Raw genomic sequence first — 24,058 nt, 5'->3', positions numbered from 1 at the left:
ACCCCAGTGCGAAAATGGTACTTAATTTATCGATACCGAAAGAATGAAAAGCAAAATCGACCTCGGCGGAATTTGAAATCAGAACGTAACGACAGACGAAATACAGCTAACGTGTCTGCCAGCTCACCGCCTAGCAATAATAATAATAATAATAATGACTTTCCACGTAACTGTAGGGTAGGATACTAGTTGATACTGATGAAACCACAAAAGGAAGTGCTGTGCATAGTATATTGTATGAAAGGTAGATGTGAGGGATGCAGCTGCCATGGTTAAAGGGACCTACTTTATGCTACTGCAGGCTGGCAGCAAAATCTGGGACAAAACACTTTCCTCTAATGTATTAGAATTATCCAGCATTGTGAACTGATCGTCCTAAGTTACTCTTCACTTGCTCCTCCACTTTAGGAATCTTTTGGTGCATAGTTATCTATATATATAAAGCTGAAGTTGTCTGTGTGTGGCAGATTTGGTAGCCTTCAACTAACACTATCTCCTCCGAGACCCTGCAATGCAAGTTGACCAAAATTGAGAATATAATAGAAGAAGGCTTGCTCTTTATTCCGTAGTAGATAAAATTCAAATTGGACCATGTTAACACCAAAAATTATTTACATCAAAAAGGTGCTTTTTTCTAAGAAAATCCCTATTTTTTACGATTTTTTTACTGCTGTGTCGCCATTTTCCGGCGAATTTCAACCAGAAAATGTACACTTAGAGAGAATAACAAGCTACATAATGCAAAACTTTTACTTTTAAAAAATTCCAATTCTAAAGGGTCGAAACAAACCCTAGCAACGCCAGGCGATACTGCTAGTTGTTATATATTACTATCTATTTATTAATGTTCAACTTATTACCGAGGTACAAGCTTAGCTGTGTGGTTAAGAACTACACTTCTTGGTCATATTTTAGGTTCAGTCCTTCTGTGCAATGCTTTCAACAATTGTCTTTGATTGTAGCCCCAGACCAATTAAAATCTTCTGAATGTATCTGATTGTTCAAAACGGGAAAAAGCCCATTCTGTATATACCTGTGTGTATTAGTGTCTCCTTGCCTAGAGATTGTGTAATAGTCATAGAAACAATAAAAACAATGTCATTTGTTTGCAATCTTCTATAAAAACATGTCATACCATTGAACTGTTCATATTCAAAGAACTAAGAGAAATGATATTAGCTTGCTTGGAAGCAGATGAATGTTGATGACTGAGAGAGCATTCAGCTGTTGAAAATCAACCTTAACGAATTTTTGTCCAGTCTACACAAGCGTGGAAAAGTCGATGTTAAAATAGGGATAATAACGATGATGACAAAGATGATGATGACGATGATGACGATGACGACGATGATGATGACGATGATGATGATGATGTTAATCTCACTTTTATTCATAAATCTCCTGACTAATTCTGTTTGTTGTTTCCTTTTGTATTTCAACTTTGTACTGTCGTCCCTCTCTTGGACCCTTGTGCCCAATGACAGAAAACCCTTATTATTATTATTGTTGTTGTTGTACGGCTAATAAAGCAAAGATTATTATTGCCATTGTTGTTGTTGATGATGATGATGATGCTTATGATGTTGTTGCTGTTGTTGTTTATGTTACTTTATATTTCGGTCTCTCATTCAATATTCTAGTCAACTGATTCACTCCTGTACTGTCATCTGTTTGAAATAAAGAAATAGGGGTCCGTCTGCATTGATTCATAAGTGGAATATGCCTGAGAGGAAATATATGCTGTGCTTAAATAATAAAAATAAAATCCTTATAAATACAGTGCAGTGATTTATAACATTACTTTACATGACAAAACAGACAGAATATAAAGTGCACTGTTTAAATATTTAACATCTGGAAAATATTAAAATAACAACAACGACAGAAAAAAATAATTATAGATTATAATTTAGATGCAAGGCCAGCAATTTTGATGGAAGGAGGTCAGTCATTTACATTGATACCAGTAACTGAGCGGGTCTATGTTTAATTGACCCGAGAGGGATGATAATTTGACCTCTGTGTGAATTGAATTCAGAATGTAAAATGTTGGAGGAAATATTTCTTGTTGCAGTATTCTAAAAATTCTTCTAGCTTGATGCCTTTGTCAGTAACGACGATAACAATGGTTTCAAATTTTGGTACAAGGTCAACAATTTTAGCAGAGGGAAGGGCCTCTGAGAGTGGGGGAGGGGTCCAGCCGGTACTATGTTCCAGTGCCCAAGAGCTAAGGAGGGCCCCACACCAACCTTGCAACATTCAACCCCCTCGAAAACAGCCAACAGCGGTTTACATTCACATACACAAGCATCATTATACTTATCCCACTACATTTAGTTATTTTTCTTAGTATTCACTTTTTATTGCCCGCAGGGGGCTAAACATAGAGGGGGCAAACAAGGACAGACAAGGGGTTTAAGTCGATTACATCGACCCCAGTGCGTAACTGGTACTTATTTAATTGACCCTGAAAGGATGAAAAGCAAAGTTGACCTCAGCGGAATTTGAACTAAGAATGTAACAGCAGACAAAATACTGCTAAGCATTTCTTCCAGTGTGCTAATGTCTCTGCCAGCTTGTTGCCCTTGTTATTAGTATTAAGTAGTGTGGGATGTTGGATGTAGTGAATGGCAGATAAACAGTGAGGGATGACCACAGATATAGCGTTATCCAGTGTTTTAAATCTGGGTTTTGTCCCAAATAACTGGGGTGGTTGGATCCACCTCAATGGCATAGCAACTAATGTAGGCAGGTGCAGCTCACCCCAACCTTTGGGCCAGCTGGTGCTCATTCTTCTTTGTTATCATGAGGCGTTTTTGAAGCTGGATTTTCTACGGGGTGCATGCTTTGCTTACCCCAAATGTCAGTTTCTAGACATGAGTGGTCCCAAGACCAAAGTCTCTACCAATTTTTTAAAGAAATATGGAAATCTAGCTCAGGAAGGCAGGGACACTAGTCCCTGAGACCCCAGACCCCTTTTGGAGCCCCACTACCTATATATATATATATATATGATATTAATTAACGGGAGATGGATTTATCTCTAATTTCTCGATAGATTAAGTTACATGAAGCAGACCATCAGTATTTAGGAGGTCCAATAGAACGTCCCTCATAACATCCTCTGTGATTGCTTGGAGCTACCACACAATTTCCACTTACTAAATTCAACTCGGAGGGTATTTGCCAGCATGAGGTTCCAGTAGAATGCCTCTTCACCAAAATGTTACACAGAAGGATCGAACTCTGGAATGGAAGGCTGCAAAGGAACCTTTTTTAATTGCACAGCCATGGCTTTTTAAACAATAACCTGTATGCTTCAATGTATCGAAGATGACTTTGTCACTGAATTCACTTGATAATTTGATATACATTAAGAAAGAAGAAGCACTGGCAAGAAAAAAAAAATATATATATGTACGTGTGTGTATAAACATACACACATATATATACATGCATATACTTATATACATATATATATATAAATATATATAAATATATATAATATATATATATATATATATATATAATATATATATATATATATATATATAAATATATATATATATATATATAGATAGATATGTATATGTATGTATATATGCATGTATGTATATACTTAAACACACATGAAGGGTAAAATTATATACCTCTTACACACTAATCAGATAATGTTGCCAAATTTCTTCGTCTTACTCCATATACTTTTATTTTACTTTCATTTCTTTGATTTTGTTGGTGTTTTTTTTATATTTGCTTTTTTGTTTTGTTTTACTTTCATTTCTTTATCATCAAACAATATCTAACAATATGTTAATATGTAAAAATTAAATATCGAATGATTAAATAGGAGAAGAAGGAGTACGCAACTCTTTCTTTTTTTTATTCATTTATTTATATATACATTTCCGAGTTTGTCATATTAAAAAAGAAAGCTTTGTGCTCACATAATAATTTTATTGTTTTAGTCATTTATTCCTTCATTCTTTAATTCTGTTCACATGATATCAACGTTTTTTTTTTAATTCATTTATTCCTTTGATCTTTTATTCCCTTTTTTCATTAAGCTAACACAATGCGACAATATAAAAGCAGAAGAAAAACTCTTTCAGGAGAAAGTCTATCCTTTTTCTTAATCTCAGTCTTTTTATAATCTACAGAACATCTTTTCTTCACCGACACACATACACACACATTATATATATATCATACATACATCTACATATTTTATATATATACTTTATATATAATATAATATATATATATATATATATATATATATATATATATATATATACATATATATATGAATAATATATACATATATATGTGTGACTATAGATATAGGTGTGCATATATATATATATATATATGTATACACACACACATATATATGCATATATGCATATATATTTAACTATGTATATAAATATATATCTATACATTCATATGTGTATGTTGTGTGTTCTTATGAGTGTATTATATATATATGTGATACATACATATGTATACATACATATATATTATATATAAATATATTATGTATATATATATTATATATTATATTATATATATATAAATATATATGTATATAATATATATATATATATAAATATATTATATATGTATGTATGTATGTATGTATGTATGTATGTATGTATGTATGTATGTATGTATGTATGTATGCATGTATGTATATGCATACATATATATCTTGTAACATCTTATATATGGAGCAGTATAATCTTTTATTTTATTACAGTATTCATGTTTTTCTTTTCATACATTTATACTTTTATTCTTTTATTCTGTTATTCATTTAGCTAACATGCCGTTAAATTATGAAAGTGCCATGAAATGTTATGTCCTACACCATAACACTTAATCAAGGGGCTTTTAGGGATAATTAATTGAATAGTTACACAGTTTTTTTATATTTCATCATTCTCTCCTTGTCCCATTCTCCTATTCGTTTACACTGTTATTCATTTAGCTTTTTACATAATTTATTTTCTTCCCCTTGCATCATGTTAATGTAATTTCAGCCATTTCATTTTATTTCCACCATCACTGCTGCCACCACCTCCAACACCACCACCACCAGCACCACCACCACCACCTCACCTCAACACCAATGTAAAGATTTACAAACCTTGTATGAGAAATGGATTTCCTTTTTGAAATAGGCATAAAATCAATTGCAGAGGACTGCATAGGCATTTTGGCAAAAAGAGAACTTTTAATTCAATAAGGTTGGTACCAAACGACCAGTGAATATAACAAGTGTTGTAGATGGTTTGTTTGTTTGTTGAGCGAAGCGGTTTTTGTCCCAGAGCTCGCAAGATCGTGCCTCAGGAGAAATCCGAAATGTGGTCCTTTGCTATTCGTAAGACCCGTAGAAGAGAAAGCAGGTCAACCCCTGACACCGAGAGCATCGACGGATGGATGAATGCGCATCCAGGCTCAGCGGTTGCGTAGGAAGTCGGGCACAAGAAACAGGAATAAAGAGTGAGAGAAAGTTGGAGCGAAAGAGTACAACAGGGGTCGTCACCACCCCTGCCAGAGCCTCGTGGACCTTTAGGTGTTTTCGCTCAATAAACACACACAACGCCCGGTCTGGGAATCAAAACCGCGATCCTCTGACTGCGAGTCCATTACCCTAACCACTGGGCCATTGTGCCTCCACTGTTGTAGATGATCCTGAGTTTGGAAAAGAGGTTCCTTGCTCAAATTCAGTGTGGTATCATATGTGACACGAAATGATATTTCTACTACAAACTGACCGAAATACGGTATAGGTATGAATATTGGTTTCAAATTTTGGCACAAGTCCAGCAGTTTTGGGGAAGGGGCTGAATTGATTAAACTAACCCCAGTGCTCTACTGGTACTTATTCTATTGACCTCAAAATGATGAAAGGCAAAGTAGACCCCAGCAGAATTTGAACTCAGAACTTGAAGACAGATGAAATACCTATTTCTTTACTACCCACAAGGGGCTAAATACAGAGAGAACAAACAAGGACAGACAAACCGATTAAATCGATAATATCAACCCCAGTGCATAACTGGTACTTAGTTAATCGACCTCGAAAGGATGAAAGGAAAATTCGACCTCGGCGGAATTTGAACTCAGAACGTAGAGGCAGATGAAATACCACTAAGCATTTCATCTGGCATGCTACCAATTCTGCCAGCTCACCACCTTAGTGTAGATATGAATTTTATAAATATTCAAAAAGCATGGCTGTGTGGTAAAATGTTTGTTTCTTGACCACATGGTTTCTGGTTCAGTCCCACTGTGTGGCACCTCAGCCAAGCGTCTTCTACTGAAGCTGTGGGCTGACCAAGGCCATGTGAGTGAATTTGGTAAATGGAAACTGAAAGAGACTACTTGTGTGTATGTGTGTGCATGTGTATGTGTGTATGTCTGTGTGTATTTATATATACATATATGTATGTGTATATATTATACATACATATGTGTGTGTGTATATATATATATATATATACTAGCAGTGTCACCCGGCGTTGCTCGGGTTTGTAAGGGAAATAACTATATAAGCATTTTTAGAGAGTTATAGCCAAAAAATAGCAAGAAATGGAAAGAAAATGATGGTAAATTTTTTTTTAAACTCATTATAGATGCGTGCTAATACCCAGAAGGGCTTGATATGAATCACGACTATAAGATACCCGGTTTTGGTTAAACTGCACCGCAAAATGTGGGAGTAGTTAGGAATCTAAATCGTAGGAGACAGACACTCACACAAATTCACTTCTATATATAAAGATATATATATATATATATAAATATATATATATATGTATGTATGTATGTATGTATGTGTGGTAAGTAGCTTGCTTACCAACAACATGGTTCTGGGTTGAGTCCTACTATGTGGCAAGTATCGTCTACTATAGCCCCAGGATGACCAAAGCCTTGTGAGTGGCTTTGGTAGATGGAAACTGAAAAAAGCCTATCGTACATATATATGTGTGTGTGTGTGTTTTTGAGTTTGTGTTTGCCCCCCCCCCCCAACATTGCTTGACAACCGATGCTAATGTGCTTACAACCCCGTAACTTAGTGGTTTGGCAAAAGAGACCGATAGAATAAGTACTAGGCTTACAAAGAATAAGTCCTGGGGTCAATTTGCTTAAGCATGGCCGCAGTCAAAATAACTGAAGCAAATAAATGAATATGAAAATAAAAGAATATATATTCTTATATATATATATGCATGCATTTGTGTATGTATATGTATGTTCTTTGTGTCTGTGTTTGTTCCCCCCTCCCCTCACAGCTTGGCAACTGGTGCTGATGTCATTATATCCCTGTTAATTACTCTTTTACTCTTTTACTTGTTTCAGTCATTTGACTGTGGCCATGCTGGAGCACCGCCTTTAATCGAGCAACTCAACCCCGGGACTTATTGTTTGTAAGCCCAGTACTTATTCTATCAGTCTCTTTTGCCAAACCGCTAATTAACGGGGACATAAACACACCAGCATCGGTTGTCAAGCAATGCTAGGGGGACAAACACAGACACACAAACACACACACGTATATATAATATATATATATATACCTATATACAGTGGGCTTCTTTCAGTTTCCGTCTACCAAATCCACTCACAAGGCTATGGTCGGCCCGAGGCTATAGTAGAAGACACTATCCAAGGTGCCACGCAGTGGGACTGAACCCGGAACCATGTGGTTGGTAAACAAGCTACTTACCACACAGCCTTGGATATAATATATAATATATATATATATCTGTGTGTGTGTGTGTATGGTAAGTATCAGGCTTACCATAAAGCAGACTAATCTGAATAAAACTTTTCAAGCCAGTGCCCCAGTATGGCCACAGTCTAATAGCTGAAACATGAAAAAGATAAAAGAGAAAAGATAATTGTCTGGATGATTGCACTCTGCTATCTCTCTTTCCCACTCTCTGTTCCCCACCCCTCTCTCTCTCCATGCATCATTGATCATGGACCTCTAGGTCCTCCTGGCATGCTTTAAACTCAACATGTTATTTGGCTATTCTCACTGAAGCCAGATGGTCAAGCCATTGGGTACCTCTTCTCTGTGCCTTTGCAACTTCAGAATTTTAATTACACTGTGACCAATAATATTAGAATGCTGTTTATTATATCAGCCACAATCTCTGATATATGGGCATTGAAAACTAATCTTGATTGCAATTAATGTTTTAAAAATTTCCTATCAGACTCTGGGTGCACTTTTGGGACCAGTGTATTGTCCAAAATTCATGGTGCATAACAAAGCAATGAGAGATAAAACTATCCCGCATAGATTTGCATCTCTCATTAGGGGCTAATCTATGAGAGCTGAATTAATATTTATTCCCGATGACCAGATAAAAAGAAGCAAATTTAAAGAATTAGACAATGACACACATGTTGCCAATATTGGTTTTGCATTTGGCACGAGGCGAGCAATTTCTGAGGAATTGGTAAGGAGATTACATTCAATCTCAGTGCTCAACTGGTACTTATTTTAGTGACACAGAAAAGATGAAAGGCAAAGTCGACCTGGGTGGAATTTAAACTCAAAACTGTTAGCATACTGAGAAAAATGCTAAGTGGCCTCAATCGTATCTACTTAGCCATTAATTAAAAGCATTCCAGACATGACCATCTTGTGTGTTTTTTGAATATGTAAACTGTATTCTTTGATGAATGTTTCCTTAAAGAGACAAAATGGCTGACTGTTTAATTGAGGGAAGTTTGGCTGTTACTTCTCATAGGTTGAACAATTGTTAGAGGTTCCATGTTGCTATTGTTGTTGTCTTGTTGCTTCATAAATTCAGTAATTCTTTGGTGATTTAGTAGAATTTGAACTTAAGACATAGGAGTCTAAGTAATTGCAAGGTGACATGTTATGACAATAAGAGGAAGGATTTGCATCAGCCCCTGTATGATCAATCGATAAGTCAACCTTCACCTGATTTGAACTCCAAACATAGTTATTATTGAATACCACAAGCCATTTTCCTGACACTTTACTAATTGTGAGATCAATGTCTCTCTTTACTCTTTTACTCTTTTACCTGTTTCAATCATGTGACTGTGGCCACACTGGAGCACTGCCTTTAGTCGAGCAAATTGACCCCAGGACTTATTCTTTGGAAGTCTAGTACTTACTCTGTCGGTGTCTTTTGCTGAACTGCTAAGTTATGGGGATGTAAACACACCAGCATCGTTTGTCAAGCAATGTTGGGGGGACAAACAAAGACACAAACACACACACACACACATATACATACATATATACAACAGGCTTCTTTCAGTTTCCGTAAACAAAATCCACTCTCAAGGCTTTGGTGGGCTCAAGGCTATAGTAGAAGACACTTACCAAAGGTGCCATGCAGTGGACTGAACCTGGAACCATGTTGTTCGTATGCAAGCTACTTACCACACAGCCACTCCTACGCCTTAATAATTACTTCAGATTTTGGTACAAGACCAAATATTTAGAGGATGTTTTCAATATTAGTAAAATAACAGTAATGAAGAGGGAGAGAGAGAGAGAGGGAGAGAGGGAGGGAGAGAGAGAGGGAGAGAGGGAGAGAGAGAGAGAGAGAGAGAGAGTGTGTGTGTCTTACAATGCAAAAATAGGCAATTAAGTAACTTTTAAATAATTCGGGCAAAAAGACTCATTATCAGAAATAAACGTCTTGAAGAAATGTAAGTTTATATAAATTCTGCTATGCTGATTCCTAAGATCCATGGCTTCCATCAAAAAACATTTGGTCATAAGAAATTATTACCTTACTTGGAAACTGGTGAGGACTGGTGACAGGAATGACAACTGGTCATAGAAAAATTTGTCTCAAAAAATTGTCCAACCCATGCAATGATTGAAAAAAATGGCACACTAAATAATGATGATGATGATGATGATGATGACTACAATGACGACGATGGGGATAACAATGATGATGACTAGAGTAATGATGGTGGTGATGATGATGATGATGATGGTGGTTGTGGTGGTGGTGGTGACGATGATGATGGTGGTGGTTGTGGTCGTGGTGGTCGTGGTTGTGGTTTTCGTGGTGGTCGTGTTGTTGTTGATGATGATAATGATGATGGTGGTGGTAGTGGTATTGATGATGTTGATGATGGTGATGGTGAAGATGATGATGATTTGTCCAATGTCTGGAAACTCCTGCTCAACCACCACCCTGGATTATAACATTTTATTCATTGACTCACAAAAGGATAAAAAGTAGAGCTGACCTTGGTGATATTTGAACTTAGAATGCCGAGAGGTGAAACGAACAGCATAAGGTAATCTGCTGCTCTACTCTCACAACCCATATTCCAGTTCCTTTATCTAATATTTGACTGTGGTGTTCATAAAACAAGTAAATAACAACAACAACAACACAAACAATAAGTATGCGGACAGCTGCAAAAACAAAGAGCCATAGAGAACATGAGAAAAGTCAAGAGTGACTACAACAACAACAACAGCAGCAGTAACAAGTGCACCAATAATAACAACAACAACAACATTGGCAGCTGCTGTAATAAGTGCATTATAACAACAACAACAAAAACAGCAATAATAATAACAACAATAACACGATAAGCAACCGTAACAACAACAAGGCACTGATGAGAACAATATTAACAAAAACAAGAGCAAGGCTTAAATCAGCAGGAGAAAAAAATTAATAGAGATACTGAATAAGAAATGCAACAACAACTTCTACAATGTAAATAATAGCAAAAATAATACAATGTAAATAATAGCAAAAATAATACCAACAAGGATAAGAACAACAACATCAAAAAGCAATAAGAAAACAGTGATTTAAAAAAACATATTAATGATAAAATAATAACGGAATTAATAACAACAAGGGCAATAACAACAACAACAGCAACAGTAACACCAACAGCAATAACATCAACAATGAATAAACAGAACAACAATATTAAAGATTATAATAGCAACAACTTCAACAGCAACAGTAATATTTGATATTTAAGATAAAACAACATGAGAGGAAGGAGGAGATGATGATGATGATGATGATGATGGTTGTGGTGGTGGTGGTGGCGGTGGTGGTGGTGTTGGTGGTGGTGGTGGTAGCGACGATGATGAGAATGATGATGATGAAGAAGAAGACGAAGAAGAAGAAGAAGAAGAAGAAGAAGAAGAAGAATTTTAGTCTCACAATATACTATTCTCCTCTCATACTTCTTCCTCACACTGTCACCCACACCTTTTCTTTTCTTAGACTGTCACCCTTCTCACTCCCTTTCTCTCTCACATATATGTCAGTGTGCTGCTTGTGTGTTATGCATGTGTATGTATATATATAGTATATATATATATATGTATATATATTATATATATATATATCTACATATATATATATATTATAATATATATATGTGTGTTGTATATATATGTATGTATATATATATATATGTATATATGTGAGTGTACTTGTGTGTGGTGTATGCATGTGTGTGTATATATATATATATGTATATATATATATATATATGTATATATATATATGTATGTATGTATATATACATATACATATAATGTATGTATATATATGTATATATATATACATATATGTGTGTATATATATACGTATCTATATGTATGTGTGTGTGTGCGTGCGTGCACATGCACACATATTAACTGTCAGATGAATGTAAGTTAAAAACTTAGAAATTACTGTCAACCGTCTCCTTGTATAACCTTAAAAATATACAACTTGATACAAAATTAAACACTAATGTATATGCCACACAACCTCCCAATACTACAAACCATTAATTATGTATCATCCTAGCATAATGATATTACTAATGATGACACTTATGCAATATCACTATATCAATCCATGTAATCACTTTAAATCACAAGCCCTTTAGCATGTTCAACCTTATAGGAGTTAAAGACAATACAAAATAACAAGACTCCAAGGTATGAAAGATTCTAGGACAACACAAATATCAAAAATATATGCCCATCATCAGCTGCCTGGTGGATATCACTATGGTTTTGACACCATTCAATTTGGCAGTGTCAAAAGCATTAAAAACCAACTGTGATACGCGCAAGTACAAAAAGCAAGACAACCAGATTTTACAAACATCATAGATTTCAAATGAGAGTGTCCTTGTCTCACATTCAGCTTCCCTGCACTTGTAAACATGTGCACATGCACATACACACACATAATCACTTACATACACACACACACATATATATATGCATATACATTATTGGGTGGCTAGACTAGTTATGCATTGTGTTGTACTTGTTTACATGAGTACAACAAGAGCTCTGGTTATCATCTGTGTGTGTGTATGTGTGTATGTGTGTGTGCATGCGTGTACACACACACTTAGTAATTTCTGTAAATATAATTCTTCTGATGTCTTCCATATCACTAAAATTTCTCTCATACCCCATTTTTTAGTAGCATCTGTAGCTCTCTCTCTCTCTCTTTTCCTCTTTTTACCATCACCTGTAACCATCAGTCTCTTTCTCTGTTCTTAACTCTCTCTCCTCCTCCTCTCTCTCTCTCTCACTCTCTATGTGTGTGTGTGTGTGTATGCGTGTGTGAGTGTGAGTAATGGTGTGTGCATGTGCATGCAGGTGTGTGTGTGACTCTCTTTTCTCTCTCTGATTCTTTCCTTCTTCTTCATTTTCTCTCTCTTTTTTCTTCCCTCTCTTTCTGCTTCCTTTCCAACATTATGCCATCTTCACTATCTCCGTGCTTTCTCTCATCACCTTATTACTTTTTCTCTTTCCAGTAATCACAACACATTACTCCTCCTTTTTTCCTACTCCTCATGCCACTCTTACTCGCCCCTTTACTCTTCTACACCTCACAAAAATCTTCTTTCTTATTCCCATTTCTTTACTTAATCTCCAACACTGATCTCATCCTTCTCCCAACTCTCCATTCTATATTTTTACTCCTCCAGGCTTTTCTACTTCATTGCTCTCTTTATTTATCTCCATACTTACTCTCACTTTTTTTTGTACATCCTCCTCTAACTTCCCCTCACTTTCCCTAATCCCTTTATTCCCTAATTCTGCAACCTTCTCAGTGTAGTTCTGGTTCTTCTCCTCCAGCTTATTCTATTAACTTATACTTTTTTGTTCATACTTCACTCTCTAAGCCACTATAGTTCTCACTCCTCTATGGGGCCCACCCCTCTATAGTTCTCACCCTTTCTCCTTTGAAGCTTTCTTTTCCTCCTACCTCCATACTCATATTTCTGATACCTCCAACCCCCTTCACCTCCATCCTATTTTTTTTCATTAAGATTCTCCTTTAAAACCTTTATCTTTTACTATCCCTCTTTACTATCCCTCTTTACTATTCCTCTTTACTATCCCTTCTTACTGTCCCTTTCTATACTATCAAGCACTTATGCCCCTCTTGTCCATTATCTTCTCTTCGCTTCTATGCTCTAATCCTTCCATGATCATGCATTCCTCACCATTATTTCATCACCCTCCCAATTTTTCCTCTCTCACTAGCTGACCCCTACTGGTGATTCCTCTGTCTTATTTCTTACTCTCCCTCCATATTCTCCTCCAGCCATCAGCAGCTGACTCTATTGCTAAGAGATGCCCCTCCCATGTCTCCTTACCCTCCCTCTTGTATCTTCTCCTACCATCACCAGCTGACCCATCAGATACATAATTCCCTTCTCTTGTCTTACTCTCACCCTCCTACCACTATTGCTGCTTGTTACCTCTCCTCTATCTTCTTACTCTCCCTCTTACTTCTCCCCTTCTACTATCACAGCCAAACCCATTGTTAACTGATATTTCTTCCTTGTCTCCTTTTTCCCCCTCTTAGCTCTCCCCTCTTACCAGATACAGTTCAACCACCCCTTGCTACCTTTCTTCATCTCTCTTAGATACTTACTACATCTCCTTGCTCTCCTCTACTACTTTCAGCAGCTCTTTCAACTCTTTTGACTCTTAACTCTTCTATATGTATACATACATGTATTTGTATTTGTGTGTGGATGTGCAGATGAATTTGAACAATGATACACAACAGGGTGAAAAAAGAGTGCTCAATATTAAAAGTAGAGTTATACATTATATTCTATTGGAATCTAAAATTTCACAAATCATTACCCTGAATCACTTGTTTCCAATCTTTGGATGATTATAAAAAAATGAAATATATGAAATATATTTAAAAGATGTGTAGAGGAAATATTTGAATTTCTAGGCAAATTTTGAGTGGATGACTACTGAAAAGAAGGACAAAAGGATCTTATTTGTTGACGATATAATTGCTGTGTATAAGTGAAAGGGTAGAAAGGAAGCTTATCAATTAAGGAAAGAAAGAAAAGATTAAGAAATGCCTATACAGAAAGATTAAGGAAAATAAGCTAGTATTTTGAAATAAAAGAAATAAAAAATGTTAAAATATATGCAATGAGAATAAGTATGAACCCATAAACAAGATATAATTTAGGAGGAAAGGGCGACATGTGTAACTAAAGTCAAAGTGTTCAGGGGAAATAACTCAAAGTATATGCTGAAAATGTAACAAAAGAAAATCATGAAAATGGTGGGCAGAATACAATCAAGTACGGTGACACACACACACACACACACACACCACACACACACACACAACACACACACACAAAAAAGAAAACTGGTGATCCAGAAAAAAGAACAAAGAGATTAAGCATAAACACATTTAATTAAAAATTAATATTGCAGAAGCTTGCTGACTCTTTGTTAGCTATTCAGACATTTGTTTAATCAGTTCACCTTCTCAAATTTTGAGTTCTTTTATAAATAATTTATATTTTTCATTTTAATTCATCACATGGAGATGGGAAATCAAAAACTGGGTGAAGCTCTATTCACATTGAAATAAAATATTTTAAATGTATGTGTGTGTGTGCTACAAAGCATGGCGTGTAAGCAAGAATTTGAATTCTGTATACAAGTACAGATTGACAATAAATAGCAAAACACCAGATAGGCTATGAACCATCTAATAATATTTATAAAATGCAGAAAACATGTTTCATGAATTAAGCTTTCAAACAAGCACATGTTTCAACAAATCAAGAGGATTACATAATCGTTTGCAGAAAATTACTCATCATTTCACCACATTTTTTCGGTAAAACATTGATGAGATGAATAGTCAAGATTATGTAGTGTTTATAAACACATGTATAATCCTATCAACTACATTATGACTAATATAATGACAATTCTGTGCCTGTGACTATGTACTACATAATGATATCAGTTATGTAACCCACAATATTCCCATTCAGACATTAACTAGTTTACACAACTGTAGGAAGAAATCTAAATGCCCACTAAGAAATAGATGCCAACAAAATACAGTGTAGGAAAATGCAACATAAATCTAATATACACACTTTCAGTTACATAGCTTCTACTTCTTCCATTTTAAGATCCAGACTACATAATCATTTGCATACACTCAGGAAAAATAAAATGAAAACAATATCGCTTCCAAGAAGTTCTTGGAGTGAAATGACAAAAATGTTGATTTTCATCTAATGTGCAGCATTGCTTGACTCACTAAGTTGTTTGTTAGTGATAGATGAGGTTACAATCTCTGCTGTTTGGAATTGTTAAAAATCTTGAACATGTTTTGATAGGGCTAAATATCGTGATTGGTATCTGATATCTGCCAGTATGCAAGTGTGTTCTGCCTTGATGAACAAAGTTGCTAAGTTTAATGGCATCTTTGGAATGAAGATATCTTTAATTGTTCTTTAATTTACAACATCACCCAGCTATTTACCTGACAAATTGAAAAAAATTTTTTTAAATGTCTTACTTTGAAAAATTGCATTCGGTGGGATTAGTAATATTTTTGGTAGAAATGACTAATTGTCCCTCTTAGCGTTTGGCATGTATGTATAATGCCTTCTGGCATGTATGTATAATGCCCTCTATATATAAATTAATATGTTCAATAAGAAATAATTATTTTCGAAATTTTTTCTCTTATGAGGTTTTTACGCTATCTACCTGACAATTTCTTGTTAAGTTTTCCTTATTAAGTAGTTGTCCTTAATTGCTAAATTTTTATTCCGAAAAAAACTTTTCCTCTCCCGAAATGCAATTCGTAAAAGTTTGCCATTTATCCGGATGTAATATATGTAAACTCACCCATGTGCTTCGTTGATGTCGAGCAGTTAGCTGATCGGCTTAAGCGGGGCAGGGTCGTTGTTTATTTATAATACATTCAGGCCTGCTGATGAATACGTAAGTATGAAATCACTGTGATACAGGTCTATATTTTTTTAAATGTCTTACTTTGAAAAATTGCATTCGGTGGGATTAGTAATATTTTTGGTAGAAATGACTAATTGTCCCTCTTAGCGTTTGGCATGTATGTATAATGCCTTCTGGCATGTATGTATAATGCCCTCTATATATAAATTAATATGTTCAATAAGAAATAATTATTTTCGAAATTTTTTCTCTTATGAGGTTTTTACGCTATCTACCTGACAATTTCTTGTTAAGTTTTCCTTATTAAGTAGTTGTCCTTAATTGCTAAATATATATATATATATATATATATATATATATAACATTATGCTAGTGGTGTGAGTTTAGGGATCCTTTATAATGAAAATGTATACATATATATATATATATATATAATCTTACTTTGAAATGGATGTGTTGCATTCAATTAAATAATAAATGATAATTAATATATAACATACACACACACACACACACACATATATATATATATATATATAGATAGATATCTGCATCTATGGGTACGGGACGTCACCAAGGGTGCAAATAACATGAAATATGTGAACAAATGAGGGAAAATAAGCAAAATACACAAACAACAAGGAAAAATAGAAAACCGATCAAGCTAACACAGAGAAAGGACCCTTCATCAGTTGTCTGCTGTCTATCTGCTCCCTATTAAGAGCATTCAATGACACATATATATATATATATATATATATATATATATATGTATAGAACATTATGCTAGTGGTGTGAGTTGGAAGATGTGATAGAGTGGAAGACAAAATATGCTTTAATGGCTTGGTACCTTTATTATTTCATATAATGTTCTACCGGAACTTCAGTTTCCACTGGTTTCAACTTCATCCTTCATACATTGAAGGTTTCAAGAAAAGAAGTATAACCCACAATACCTAGAACTTGTAGCCTTTTTTATTTTATTTTTGTATGTGTGTTTTGTTTCCTTTCATGTTGCTCTTTGTGTTATTGGTTATTGACTCACCGAAACATTTGAGAATTTGATAAAAATAGTTTGCAGTTTAATTACAACCATTTACATGTTTCAAATTTCACAGCAATTATTTTCTTTTTATTCTTCTGATGATTCTACGGCATACGCTAATCATATATTGATGTTGATTTACTTAACTCTTTTACTCTTTTACTCTTTTACTTGTTTCAGTCATTTGACTGCGGCCATGCTAGAGCATCGCCTTTAGTTGAGCAAATCGACCCCGGGACTTATTCTTTGTAAGCCCAGCACTTATTCCATCGGTCTCCTTTGCCGAACCGCTAAGTGACGGGGACGTAAACACACAAGCATCGGTTGTCAAGCAATGCTAGGGTGACAAACACACACACACAAACACACACATACACATATATACATATATATACTTATATACGACAGGCTTCTTTCAGTTTCCGTCTACCATATCCACTCACAAGGCATTGGTTGGCCCGGGGCTATAGCAGAAGACACTTGCCCAAGATGCCACGCAGTGGAACTGAACCTGGAACCATGTGGTTGGTTAGCAAGCTACTTACCACATAGCCACTCCTGCACCTATATATCTTTGCACTAAATGTCTGTCTTTATTCCTGTGTAGAAATTTATTATCCTCATTGAGCACACACACAAGCACACACATACACACATACACATACATACACTTAATAAACACATAAGTGTGCATAAACACACACATACAGACATTTATATATCATCATCATCATCATCATCATCATTAACGTCCACTTTCCATGCTAGCATGGGTTGGATGATTTGACTGAGGTCTGGCGAACCAGATGGCTGCACCAGGCTCCGATCTGATCTGGCAGAGTTTCTACAGCTTGATGCCCTTCCTAACGCCAACCACTCTGATAGTGTATATATATATATATATATATATGCAAACAGGAATCCATACTTAAACTCATGCATACAAGTAGATTCATATAGGCATACTCTTACATAGATACACATACAGCCACTTACAAACACATATTATTTATTTTCACGAAGCCCGTCGTATATATGTATATATATATATGTGCGTGTGCATATGTTTGTGTGTCTGTGTTTGTCCCCCCAACATTGTTTGACAACCGATACTGGTGTGTTTATGTCCCCATAACTTAGCGGTTCAGCAAAAGAGACCGATAGAATAAGTACTTGGCTTACAAAGAATAAGTCCTGGGGTTGATTTGCTCAACTAAAGGCGGTGCTCCAGCATGGCCGCAGTTAAATGACTGAAACAAGGAAAAGAGTGAAAGAGTATACACACAAGCATAGACTCATATATGTCAAGCAGGCAAATACACACACATTTACACATACTCGAAGATATACAAAAATATACATTCATACCTACAAATAGGTACAAGCGCATAGATGTACACAAAATTACAGCCCCTAGTAGAGACAAACCTACTTAAAACTAATTTGATGTGTGGTGTATGAGGCCTTAACAGGATACAGAAATTTAAACAACTGTGTGAATTGCAGCTTATTATGATTAGTTCTTTGTACTGAATTAGTTTTCAGTTTTGTTGTATGGTCGTAGTAGCAATAATTGCTCCCCATTCATAAATATTTAATGAATGGACGTTTTTACAGAAGCTTTGTTGTTATATTGGAAGTAGATTTTAAAAGAGGGACAAAGCTGCAATGACACATAGTGTGTGGTTGTCTTTGCTCGTGTGTGTGCATGTGTGTATGCGTGTGTGTTTGCATACACATATCCTAACTCACACACACATACATTTATAAACAGACGGACATAGATGTATATATATATATATATATATATATACAAGTATAAATATATATATATATATATATATATGGAATATATAGGTAGATATATGTATACATACATATAATATATATATATAATATATATATATATGAGTATATATGTGCACATGTGTACATATATACATATTCAGATATATATATATATGTATGTACACACATGTACTTATATATATATATATATATATATATGTATATATACAGGCATAGATATATATATACATGCACTAACACAAATGAAGAAGGGAAGTGAGGGGAGAGGGGTGAATTATTACTGTGTGAACGACCATGTTTTAAGTATTGTTCTTTATGCATCTCATGAGAAATTTTAAAGCCAGGAACAATGCTGTTTTTAAAAATAAACAAAGGTTTATTATCTTTGTTTCTACAGTTCAATTATAAAAGGGGGGAAAAAGAATGCTTGTCAAAATAATTCAATGAAATAAGGAGTTGGCTGCCAAGGCAGAAGTGGAAAATGTTCCAATTCAACATGGCTGCTTGGCGAAATCAGAAAAATTGGTAGCCATTTTGTCTCCTTATATGTATATATATATATTTATATATGTATATATATGTGTGTGTGTATATATATATATATATATATATATATATTTATATATGTATATTAAAAAATCTGTCCATTTGTGTGAGATGTAAAATTCCTAGCCACAGGTATTTGACTTTGACAACAAAATTAACTTCATTTCAGCAGGTAAATGGGAGTGGTCCTTTTCCCACCCACCTCAGTTCTAATTCTCTCTCTCTGCATTATAGGACAGGAGTAGTGGACATCAGCCTGATTTTGACAGCATTATTAACCAATTTATAGTAAAATTTTACCTCAGTAGAGTCTGTATTTATCTATTTATTTATTATTCTTTATTTTTGTGGAAAAAGTGAAAGTTTTCCCCAGGCCACAAGCCTTGTGAAAACGCGCCACAAACCTTGTGAAAATGCCTCACAAAATGAACTCTGATAAAGTTGCCTAATGGCCTGGTTGTGTTAAATTCAAACTGCAAAGAATTTTAGCTAATATTGTGAAATACATTGCCCAATGCTCCAACAATTCTATTAATCTACTCTGGACTGGGATTTTATTTTGGTGACCCAATAGAACAAAAGACAAACTTGACCTCAATGGCTTACGAATTCAGTGTACAAAGGGACAGAACGAATGCTGCGTAATGTTACCTCATGTTCAGAGTTTTAACATCTCTGCCAATTAAAATACTCTTTACTCTTTTACTCTTTTAGTTGTTTCAGTCATTTGACTGTGGCCATGCTGGAGCACCGCCTTTAGTCGTGCAAATCAACCCCAGGACTAATTCTTTGTAAGCCTAGTACTTATTCTAGTGGTCTCTTTTGCCGAACCGCTAAGTTACGGGGACGTAAACACACCAGCATCAGTTGCCAAGCAATGATGGGGAGACAAACACAGACACACAAACACGTACACATGCACATACATATATATACACACATATATACGACGGGCTTCTTTCAGTTTCCATCTACCAAATCCACTCACAAGGCTTTGGTCAGCCCAAGGCTATAGTAGAAGACACTTGCCCAAGGTGCCACGCAGTGGGACTGAACCCGGAACCATGTGGTTGGTAAGCAAGCTATTTATCACACAGCCACTCCTGTGCCTATATATATATATATATATATATACATTATGTATACATACATTATATACTTTTGGTATTGCATATTACTAAGCATCAGCATTTTTGTTATACATCTACAAATGGTTTTTGATAATCTATTCCACAGTTTCCTCGTTACCTTCTCCAATTCATTTAAGTTTTCCTGTATCCTTTAGCTTGATATGAATAGAAAACAATATACCTTTTGGCTCAGCTCACAACAGCATTACACTACAGAAACCGGTGTATAAATATTTGTGTATGATTACACATCACACACAAATCCATCCTGAAGAACATTATTTTAACCTTTTAGCATTTATACTGGTCATATTCAGCATAATTAATCTACCTGTTCTATGTTCAAACTGGCCAGGTACAGTTTTTTACATCTATCCTACATCATTGTAGAATTAAAAAATTAAATTATTGAAAACTCAAAGCTGTGATATAATTTGTGATTAATTAAAAGCAATATATTAATTAATTAATTAAAAGCAATAGGGGCAGGAGTGGCTGTGTGGTAAGTAGCTTGCTAACCAACCACATGGTTCTGGGTTCAGTCCCACTGCGTGGCATCTTGGGCTAGTGTCTTCTGCTATAGCCCCGGGCCGACCAAAGCCTTGTGAGTGGATTTGGTAGACGGAAACTGAAAGATGCCTGTTGTATATATGTATATATATATGTATATATGTGTGTGTGTGTGTGTGTTTGTGTGTGTGTGTTTGTCCCCCTAGCATTGCTTGACAGCTGATGCTGGTGTGTTTACGTCCCCGTCACTTAGCGTTTTGGCAAAAGAGACCGATAGAATAAGCACTGGGCTTACAAAGAATAAGTCCCAGGGTCGATTTGCTCGACTAAAGGCAGTGCTCCAGCATGGCCGCAGTCAAAATGACTGAAACAAGTAAAAGAGTAAGAGTAATGTGAATAAATAAGCATTACATTTGACAGAGAAAGCTGAATTCTAAAGGGTTGAATATCTAAACACATTTTTCTTTCACATTTTCTTCTTTCCATCTTCTCACCCATTTTCTCTCCCTTTGTTTCCCTTTTCACTTTCTCTGTTGTTTTTATTGAAAATTTGCTCTTCGGATTTTGTCTTTATGCTGTAAAGTCCAAGACTAAATTGGAATACAATTCTTTCTCATTCTTCAATATCATTTCTGAATCTGTTAATTGGTAGTTTGTTATTTATCAGCAAAGATTTTTGTGATTGTATAATAAGGTGTTAAAGAACTTAACTGTCCAGTCTTTGATAAAAAAAAAATCCTTTTGAATGAAGGAGTGAGGGAAACAGAGATAAAAAAAATTGATACTAAGTTGGGGAAGGAAGAAAGGAGCAGATCGTGTAAAGGAAAGTCAGATGCATTTAAAGGTCGAAGTTTGAATCTTAGAAAAATAAAGTGCAGATATGTTGTTTGGTGAACAGAAAACATTCATATAGAGGATAACATAAATCTATATGCAATTACCAAGATGCAGATAATTAATCAAGTACCACTTATATAAAGTAAAGTACCCTGATCTAATCACATACACATATAATGTAAATGAATGTCTAATAGTTTCAGAGAGAAATATTCAGTTGTTTGAGAGACTGAGCAACATAGGTATTTGATGGACATTTGAATTACAGGTGTAATTCATTTTTGCCAGCTGATTGGACTGGAATCGTGTGAAATAAAGTGTCTTGACCAAGGACACAAAACACCAATGAGAATTGAAATCACAACTTTATGACTGAGAGCTGAATACCTTAACTACTATGACATGTGCCTTAATATATAGATACACACACACACATATACATACACACACACTCACATCTATATACACACACATATGTGTTGTGTGTTCCTTCTCGAGCCATGCCTGGCTCATAAGGGCCAGTTTCCCGGTTTCCTTGGCGTATAGGCTCCTCACCTTGATGGGACGCCGGTCTATCGCAGGTGAGCTGCAAGATGCAGGAGGAAAGAGTGAGAGAAAGTTGTGGCGAAAGAGTCAGCAGAAGTTCTCCATAACCTTCTGCTGGAGCCGCATCAATCTTAGGTGTTTCGCTCATAAACATACACATCGCCCGGTCCGAGATTTGAACCCGCAATCCATCAACTGTAAGTCTGCTGCTCTAACCACTAGGCCATGTGCCTCCACATACACACACACACACACGTAGTTGTTGTGACATTTTTATAGGATAAACTTGTAACTGAAAATGTCACGATGTATCTTGCATACAATAAGAAAAAAACAAGGTGGTATAGTTAATAAGGATGGATAACAGCAGTTCTGTAAATTAACAAATATTCTAATAAGCTTGTGATTCTCTGTTTAAATTCTTTCATGGAAGAAGAAAGGTCTCTGGAAAAAAAAAGCAGGTCGGAAACCTCACAATAACTTCATGCCACCCACGATTCTAAGAACACTTAATGTTCACAAGATCATTGATGCATGAAGTTCTGTCTAGGTTTATACATTGTCTGGAATAATATGCAAAGCATATCATTTTCACTACACCTTTCACCTTGCTACAGATGCAGATCTTAGACACAGTCTGTACAGAAATATATGTAAATATATATGTGTGGTGTGTGTGTGTATGTGTCATGTCGTGTGTGTGTGTGTGCATCTCTATCTATCTATCTATCTATCTATCTATCTATCTATCTATCTATCATCTATCTATCTATCTATCTATATATATTATATATATATATATATTATATATATATTATATTATATATACAGAGAGAGAGACACACAGGAGGGAGAGTGAGAGGGAGCAAGAGAAAGAGAAAGATATATTCACACACACATGCATACACATATACAGAGGTAGATAGATTGAGATAGTAGATAGATAGATAAATAGATAGATAGATAGATAGATAGATAGATAGATAGATAGATAGATAGATAGATAGATAGATAGATAGATAGATATACATTTGTATACTTATATCATAGATTTTTGTGTATATATGTATGAATAGTATATATGTTTATAGCGATATATTTAAATTTCTATATGTCGAATGATAAATCTATAAATAAATATATCAATCTTTCTCCCTTTCTCTCTGTGTCTATAATATATATATACATATACATATATATATATATATATATATATATATATATATATATATATATATATATACATATATATATATTATATACATACATATATATATATATGTATATATATTATTTACATATGTATGTATATACATGTGCATGTATTATATATATACATATATATATGTTGTATGT

The 24,058-nt window shown here is 35.0% G+C and overlaps 1 long non-coding RNA gene across 1 annotated transcript in view; it reads left to right on the top strand.

Annotated features, from left to right (window-relative positions):
• Window positions 1–3,167: 3,167 nt before the first annotated feature.
• Window positions 3,168–24,058, top strand: part of LOC118764729 — a 24,736-nt gene continuing 3,845 nt past the window's right edge. Inside the window, exons 1-3 of the long non-coding RNA XR_005000532.1 lie at window positions 3,168–3,179; window positions 6,979–6,984; window positions 10,479–10,484. This is a non-coding gene — a long non-coding RNA (uncharacterized LOC118764729). The remainder of the gene's footprint in view (window positions 3,180–6,978; window positions 6,985–10,478; window positions 10,485–24,058) is intronic.

The sequence above is a fragment of the Octopus sinensis genome, linkage group LG9 (genome assembly GCF_006345805.1).
Source record: "Octopus sinensis linkage group LG9, ASM634580v1, whole genome shotgun sequence".
NCBI lineage: Eukaryota > Metazoa > Mollusca > Cephalopoda > Octopoda > Octopodidae > Octopus > Octopus sinensis.
Note: the sequence above shows the minus strand (reverse complement) of the source record. Positions and strands in the feature narration are given on the sequence as shown.